The 9,214-nt window shown below is 30.5% G+C and overlaps 1 long non-coding RNA gene across 2 annotated transcripts; it reads left to right on the top strand.

Annotated features, from left to right (window-relative positions):
* Positions 1-4,735: 4,735 nt before the first annotated feature.
* LOC138903733 (uncharacterized) lies at positions 4,736-7,590 on the top strand. 2 transcript variants are annotated; one of them, XR_011413108.1, is made up of 5 exons: positions 4,736-4,886; positions 5,514-5,534; positions 6,623-6,713; positions 7,310-7,371; positions 7,493-7,590. It is a non-coding gene; the product is annotated as an uncharacterized lncRNA (long non-coding RNA). The 2 variants fall into 2 exon arrangements; XR_011413107.1 differs by lacking the exon at positions 7,310-7,371 and having other exon boundaries at positions 6,623-6,717.
* Positions 7,591-9,214: the final 1,624 nt, after the last annotated feature.

Here is a 9,214-nt window from a genome sequence, read left to right as displayed (position 1 = left end):
ACAAAGTTTTGTCATAAATTATACAATATTTATATAGCGACGACTTAAACTTTGTAGTAGATATTATGGTATCAAAATTCAATTCTATATTTGATATTTCCAAATATCTAACGAGCCTACGTTAATTAATATACATAATTTTTTCATTTTTCTTTTACTTTACCTTTTTATTGTATAGCTTCAAATTATTTCAAAATTACTTTACTAGAGATGAGCAATTGTTAGGTATATTATATAGGTAATTCATATTATTAACATGATTTTATTGTTTAAAATTTTCTTCACATAGCAAGTGTAAATATCTATCTATGTAGAATATGAGAAGCAAATCAATGTGATGATACCAAGTGTAACAATAAAAATTCAGCAAGTATCAAATTTTAGGATAAAATTAGTTAGGTTAGTTAATAATTAGTTACTCTTTTTTTATTTGAATTGAAAATAATTAAATATTTGAATATTTTGAAGGAAAACTATTATAAAAAATGAAAAAATATATAAATAAATAACTTCAATTTAGAGATATACAAAATGATAAGAATAAATTATGTTTTGAGATGAGAAAGTTTTTGAATAATAGTAATTCATATGGTCATGCTATATGGATAAGATCATGTAACTAAAAATATTATAATAGGTAAAACTAAAGACAAAAACATAAACAATAATTTTAAGAAATAAATAAAATATATAAAGATATAATTAACTTATTATGTAGTAATTTTAATAAAAACGTTGAACTTTCATATTAAATACAAACGGGAAGAAGAATTCAATTTAATTTCTTTTTGAAAATAATACAAAAATAATTATAATTATAATAATTAGTAGATTTATGACATTTAAAAAAAGAATTTCTCTGTTGAACCTTTGAACTAATTCAACACCATTATTTAGAAAAATAATATAATAATATTCGTATTATATATAAACACTAAATGAAAACAAATTAAGATATTATAGAACAAAAACTAATGTATAAAAGAGGAGAATAGATATAATGTGATTCTATTTACACTTTAAATTTATTTGATAAAATTAAGTAAATACATAATACTCAAAAATATTATTGATAAATTTAAATATCGATATAATTTAAGAAAGTCATACAAAATAAAGTCAAGTTAAATTTTAAGAACAATACAAAATTATATGAATTGTATTGTATTAAACTGGTAATTTATTAAAAATATTGTGATGACCCAAAATGTCATCTTTAAATTTAATAAGTAATTCTGTGTTCTAAAACCTCAAAAAGCACCATTTATCATTCCTCGACTTGTGTGCTCAATCCGTAAAATTTTCCGGAAAACTTTTCATGTGAAAAATAATTAAAATGTGAAATAGAGCTTTAAAACTCAACTAAGTTGACTTTGGTCAACATTTTGAGCAAACGGATCCGGATCAGTGTTTTGACAATTTTGGTAGGTCTGTATCGTGATTTGGGACTTGGGCGTATTCCCGAAATCGAATTCCGAGATCCCTAGCCCGAGATATGGAATTTTGATGAAAAATTAATAGCATGAAAGCTTAATGATTTCTAAGAAATTACTTATGTTGGATTTATTGACCTCAGGTCCGTATTTTTGTCCCGGAGCCCGATATAGGTCCACTATAATATTTATGACGTGTCTGCCAAATTTGGTGAGAATCGGAGTTGATTTGACGTGATTCGGACGTCCGGTTGTAAAAAGTATAAGTTTTAAAGTTTTCTTGAAAACTTCCTTTGATTTGGTGTCCGATTCATAGATATAGGCATTATTTTGGCGATTTGATCGCGCGAGCAAGTTTTTATGATGTTTTAGGACTTGTGTGCATGTTTAGTTTGGAGCCCCGAGGGCTCGGGTGAGTTTCGGATAGGCTACGAGATGTTTTCGTACTTAGGAAATCTGGTTTTCTGCATATTTCAGGCTTCTGGTATGTTCTTCTTTGCGTTCGCGAAGGTACTCTCGCGAACGCGAAGAGCAAATTGGGGCTGGCACGTTTTGTGCTTCGCGTTCACGACATAGCGACCGCGTTCGCGAAGGCTTGAGTTTCAAAGCTTCGCCTTCGCGATAGAAGCCTCGCGTTCGCGAAGGGAAAGAGACTGGCCAGGAAAAATTAGCCTTCGTGCTCGCGAAGGCCAAGCCAGGCAAGCATCGCGTTCGCGAAGAGTAAAAATTGGACAACACAAATTGTACTTCGCGTTCGCGAGAGTACCTTCGCGAACGCGAAGGGTAAAAATCTCAGAAACAGAACTTAAGTTCTGAAAATGGGGTTTCGACCCATTTTCAATTCCTTCCCATTTTTGAGCTCGGGTAAGGCGATTTTTGGGTGATTTTTACGGGAAAATATTGGGGTAAGTGTTCCTTATCCTATATTGATTATATTTCATGATTTCATACTCATTTATATCATGAATCCGTGAATTTATGGAAGAAAAATTAGATTTTTATAAATTCTTCCAAAAACAAAAATTTAAGATTTGAAGGTCCATTTAATATCTGAATTGGACAAATTTGGTATGGTTGAACTCGTATCGGAACAGGTGTTCGGATTTCGCAAGTTTTTCCGGGATTTGAGACATGGGTCCCACTGCCGAATATTTTAATGAATTTCAGATTTTTATCCGAAAAATTTATAAATTCCTATGATTCGTATTGAATGTATCGAATTGTTTGTGAATAGATTTGAAGCTTTCGGAGGGAAATTTAAAAGGAAAAGTTGTGGTTTAATAATTGATTGGAATCTGCAAAGCGAGGTAAGTGTCGTGGTTAACCTTGACTTGAGGGAATAGAACCCTTAAATTATTTGTTATGTGAATTGCATGTGAACGACGTATAGGCGAGGTAACGAGTGTCTATACGTCGTCAAATTAATTGTTTGCATGCTTACTTGAAAAATCATAAATTATTTTTAATCATAAATTAATTATTATAATAATTGTTTCTCTCTTATTCTTTGTCAAATATTGTTGTTACTTACTGAGTTGGCGTACTCACGTTACTCCCTGCACCTTGTGTGCAGATTCAGGTGTAGCTGGACACGGTAGTGGTTATTGAGTGTTCTGGTTGCAGATTTTCTTGGAGATAGCAAAGTAGCTGTTTGGCGATCGCAGCCCCTGCTCTTCTCCCTCTTATCTTCCTCTAGTGGTATTTAGCTATTTTTCAGGCTGAGTTAGCCTTGATATTATTAGACAGATTGTATTAGATGCTCGTGACTAGTGACACCCCAATATCGGGCTTTTCTTTTCTGCACTTTTATTTTTCTTTGATTTGAACTCCTTAAATGAAGGTTTTATGTTAAATAATATCAAAATTATCTTGGAAATGAAAATATCGGTTTTGTTTGGAAATGAGTCGGCTTGCCTAGTTCCACGATAGGCGCCATCATGACAGGTTAGGTTTTATGGTCGTGACATATTTAGACATCGTTATTTTTTATGGATTAATCACTATATTTCAGACCTTACTTCCGCGTTTATTTCTTTGTTATTAATAAATTTAAAGATTGTTTAAAAATTGGTTAATATCATTCTAACGTTGACTTGCCTAGCAAGTAAAATGTTAGGCTCCATCACGATCCGAAGGTGGGAATTTCGGGTCGTGACAGCGCAAACTCTAATAGTAGTTTAATTTAAAAATATACGAAGTGTATCAGACTTGTGTCATGTTATAGATCTAGGTTCTTAGAGTTATTTACTCATTTCCTTCTTAATTTGGTTATTTGAGGCCTTAACATCGAGCCGATCCCAACATAGCCTATTTTAGTATCGAGCGAGTCAGCTTTTATAATACCAAGTTGAGTTGAGCCCTATCGAACTCTATTTCAATTTAATCAAGGCTGAATTGAGCCCAATCTTCTCCTCTATTTGTTTTCACATATTAGGGAGCACATTTTTGGGATTTATCATTTAATCACATTATACTATATCCGAGAGTACGTAAGTTTGAAGAAAGTTAAATTTGAACTTTTTTTATGCTACTCATTAAGCAAAGCATACTAGAATATGAATTCTTAGATATTGTGTTATGAAAATGATAATTTAATTTTAACTTAAGAATAAATTTGAAAAAAATGAATAAATTCATAGTATATGAATTGATCATAAAATATATAGAATTATGTAAAGTCGATGATGTTAAATTAAATATATAATATTAAGTATAAGTTATACAGTAAACAAATAAATGAACAATGAAATCATATAATAAAAATTACGAAGTACAAAAGTTATAACTTTATCATCGAAGAATTTAACGGGAGGAAATATTTAACATCATTAAAAAGAAAAATTTATGATAAATTTTATTTTTTGATATATTATTTTAACGTAATCAAACTTTCAAAATCACACAAATTTAAAATAGTCAATATACTAATTTAATTGTGATTAATTTACATGAATTAAGACATAAATTTTTATGCATTTAAATTAAATATAGAATAATATATTGAACTTCCAGAGGTAAAAAAAGTAAATCAACAGTAAAATAAAAAGTTTGTACTTAATTGAATCTCACTAATAATTTAAACTCTTGAATTAAATATTTTAATTAATACTATTCAGGTAATCTATAAAGTGTCCTTGAGTTATATTACTAAATTATATTACTGGCAATAATATTATTTTTGTTTCAACCATAAAGTGCCTTTGTGGTTTAAAAATGATTTGCTGATTAAAATTCCCCAATTTTGTGCAAAAGTAAAGCGGGAGGACTTCCCTCTCTTTCTTTTGGGTTTTGGTCGAACACTTCCCCCTTTTTTGTTCCAAACCCTTCCCAAATGTTTTTTTTTGATAAGGTAAACCTTTCCAAAGTTTACCAGATGCTTCAGCCAGAGTTCCGAAGTTTGAGATTTGAATGATCCTCCGGCCTTCCCTCAACCCAAAATTAGGGCTTGAAATGGTAAGCTTATTCTCCTCTTGTTTCAAGGTTAGGGTTTAATTTGATTTTCATGTAAAAATTTGTTAGATTTGCTAAATGTACAAATGGATTCTTATGCTTTCGCAACTCGAATGCTTTGTCACTGGCGGAATAACTTCATGACTTATTGTTAAATCCGAGAATTTTTCAGTTGAAATAGAAAATACAATTACCAGAATATATTATTTGCTATTTGTGTATCAGCTTAAAAGGTACTAAAATAATTGTAGGCTGGGGCTCAATTTATGTGGAGGATTTCGAGGAAATGTATCTGCACTTCCCATATGCATTGTCTCATTGTTTGATTTTCTAACTTCTTAGGTTTATTGAAATGCTTTTTGATTTAGAGTTTGTCTATTAGACCATATTATGTTTTCTTTTCATTGTAATTATTTATCTAGGGATAGGTATGCATCTAACTTATAGGTGTTGTATGTTTTACCAAATCTCAGCTTAACAGAACTTTGTTGTTATAGCACTAGAATGAAAAGCCTTTCATTCCTTGTTTATGTGATTTACTTTGCATTGTCGAAGCCTTATTTTTACTTATTCGTTAAACTTTTTCTTTTTCATTGAACATATTAGCAATTTGTTAAATTTTTTGTGCAGGGATGAGGGCCTAATATTGAGGTTAGACTCTTAATGTCACTTTAATTGAATGACCTTATATCTTTAGAGTTTTTGTGCGTTTGTCCATAAGCTCATTGCATATAAATATCTTTTTCAGTAATCCTGTGCGACTTGGGATATGGTTGAGACAGTAATAATTGTATATAACATGAACACTTTTGCTTCTCTTTTGGATTGGCAACTTAATATCAATTATGTCATATACAATTTCGTTCTTTTTTAGGGGGTGGACAGAGTGGGGTGAAGAATAGTTAAGCTGAACTAACATGTTGTGGTAGAGAGGCTAAAGTTCAATTTTTTCAACAAACACGTCAAATAAGTACCATGGCTATTCTAAAAACTAGAACGCATGTGCTGCAACTGAAATTTTTATATGCACCCATTTGGGATCCTGGACTTCACTGTGTTAGTTTTAGAGGCTATTTCTTTTTGGTATTCACTCGGTAGAAAAAGATGGTTGGAGAACACCTTTTGACTGTGCACCTATCTCCTTTTTTCCTTATATAATGGAAGTTGGATGCATGCTAAAGTGATGGGACATGCTGAGGCTCAGAATAAGTTCTAGTCTATTCATAGTGAGGAGTTAAACTGGTAGAATTAACTATTAGACAAATGTGCTAATCTGACCTTTCTACATTTAAATTTTTTACTTGAATAAGTAGACTTGATATGTCCTAACTGGCTATTGATATATTTTTCTAATGAAGAGATAATTTTCTTTACTATCATTGCCTTCTGTCTGCATAATCGTTTCTTTTATAAGTTTTTTGAGATTGTCAACCAACCTTGAACCCTTGACCTAGTAGTTTGGAGAGAACTTCCAACTACTATGAACAAGGATGGCCGGTGTATTTTTTTCGAATTTGAATTTGTTAATGGTGAACTCTTCATTACTCCATCGAGGGACATGCAAGGGTATCAACATTCTGTATTAGTGCTACCACTTGAATTTTTTTTTCCTTACTCTAACATGCATCTTTTTCAGCAAATCTATTATTGCACCCTAGTGTGACTGTTAGATTGTTAACTCTTTTCCTTTGTATTTTATATTCCCTTAGTGTTGTTATCGTTATCCTGCTTTCGCGTAGTTCCTTAAATTGCTGAACAAAGCAGCATCTACAATTCAATTGGATGCAGCATTACGCTAATGAGGAGTTCTTTTCTCTAACTTCAATCAAGGTATGTTCCCACTTCACAATGCTTAGGTATTCAGATAGAGAATATTTTTCTTGAATTTGGTTCCTCTAGGAAGTTCAATCATTGCTCCAGGGTATTTCTCAATTTGTCTGTGTAAAAGATCATATAAGTTATATGTCATGGTTACTAAATTTATGGTCTGATTAGTTCCTGAAAATTTCCTATCTAGTATTTCATGTCATAAATTCTGATACTATTGGAAATGTAATGAGTTATTTTGAAAAATATGATAAGTTTAAAATAGAGCAAATTTTATATGGTTTCAATATAATGAATGCTTGATTGTTACACAATTGAGAACTTGTGTCTCTGTATTATGTGATTGATAAAGAGGATATTTTTGGATTATTGATACCCCAATCCTCTCTTTGTTGATGTTTAAGCATTATCACCATTGTGAAATTTTGGCATATCTCAATTTCAACTATGTAAGAGCTACATCTTATCTTTAAAATAATTAGATGTTCTTATTGTCAGCAAGCTTAGATTAATAATACCACTATATAAGCATTAAGTAAACTCATTAAGTAGCCTTGTTAGAATTATCTCATACTAATGCTAATCTTTGATGGTTACAGGAAATTATATTTGTCAAGTCTTAAGGTCTTGTTGAATTTCTTACCAACATCTGGTTGCCATTGTATGTGCTATCTTTTACTTCTGCATTTGATTGTTTTGATAAATTATAATTGGATTATTATTAGAATTTTCTAATTTCTTTCTCTCTTTTGATCCTTTGCTATTTTTTTTAATATATGAAGGATACAGTTCTCCAACAATAGGAAATGAAGTCAACCACATACTAGGAGGAGTTTGAAGGCAAAGGAACAGTTTGGAGATCTTTTATGTTATTTTTTGGGTCATGTATATATACATAGAAAATGTATTATAATGTATATTAGAATACTTTATATTGTTTGACTTTTTAGCAATGAAAGGTTCTTATATATTTCTATTTCTCAGAACTGCTTTATTGACTACAAAGTAACTTTGTATTTTATGATAATTTTATTTGTCATTTATCATGATAATTTATAGTGACAATTTTATTTTGTCAGTAATAGCAATGTTTTTAGCGATGAGATGATAGTTTTAGCTACAAAATTGTAAGCCAATTTTATTAAAGCAAATTTGTCACTAATTTTTATATTTAGGGTCGAAATGTCTTTTTGTATATAATAGGTAGTTTTTAGTGACGGAGTTAAATTTGTTCTACTACGAAATACATATAACTTTAGAGACAATTAATGTTGTCACTAATTAAACTAAATAGTTAGTGACAAGGTAGTTTCGTCGGTATTGATGACTTCTTTAGTGACGAAAACATACTATCAACTACAATTTTTTAATACTTTTTTTGACAAATAAGTTTGTCACAAATACTATACATTTGGGGACAAAAATCAATTTCGTAGTTAATATAACTTTATTTAGTGACGAATCACTAAGTTGTCTTTGTATACCTTTAGTGACGTGCATTTAAGGACGAATGATTAACAAAAACATTTTCGTCAAAAAAAGTTTTTTGTGACGAAATATGAATTTTAGGTGACAAAATAATTTGTCATTGATAATCGAATTTGTTGTAGTGTGAGAACTACTTCCTAAGGATAGCTAGAGTGATTTATTTTAAATCTTATCCATTTGGACGGTGTAAAGAAATACATACATAATTAGGTAAGCAAACTATCTATATATTTAAACTAAGTACGAGTTGATAACTAGAAAAGGAAGACAATATTTTTTGTGTGAGGCCGATGTTCCTCACTTTTCTTACCTTATTTTTTGGGATGCTAAATAGCTTGTTGGAATTGATTGATCAAATTACGTGATCGTGCAATAATATTTTTAATATTTCCATGGATAAAACTTAAATTCTTTTTTTTCAGCAACCTAAAAGTAAAAGTGAACACAGGGAGTACAAAATTTGTTTTTTTTAATCATTTGAAAATAGAATTTTTATTGGGTGAAAATCATCCAACTATGCCTTAAAAATCAAACACATCCTCCAGTATTGAACAATTATCGTTTTCATCCTCCTACCTCAACCTCCGGCGATTGACCAGCAACTTTGGAATAGTTGACTGATCATTAAAAGGGTTAAGATGTAATTTCAGTTATATTCTCAATTAATAAATACCTTAATTAATCTTATACATCAATTTACCCCACACGTCTCCTCCGTTCGTCCTCATCATCCGTCCATTGGAAATTTTCACCTTCAATTCCATTGACTTTTTCATCCATTATGATTAAATTCATATGGATCTCTTTATTTTCCAAAGCCCTATACATATTAAATAACATCTTTAAATTCATATCATCAGTCAATTTCATTGTGATATCATGCTACAGCATTATGAGCATCTTCCAACAGATTTAATATTCCATAATGATTATCACCGACATTGAAGACATGATAGCACACTCCAAGACAATGCACCAATAAGTTGAATAACATCTCTGGGAATGATAAAATAGTC

The sequence above is a fragment of the Nicotiana tomentosiformis genome, chromosome 12, assembly GCF_000390325.3.
Source record: "Nicotiana tomentosiformis chromosome 12, ASM39032v3, whole genome shotgun sequence".
Lineage (NCBI taxonomy): Eukaryota > Viridiplantae > Streptophyta > Magnoliopsida > Solanales > Solanaceae > Nicotiana > Nicotiana tomentosiformis.
The sequence above is the reverse complement of the archived record's forward strand: the minus strand, read 5'-3'. Positions and strand labels throughout refer to the sequence as shown.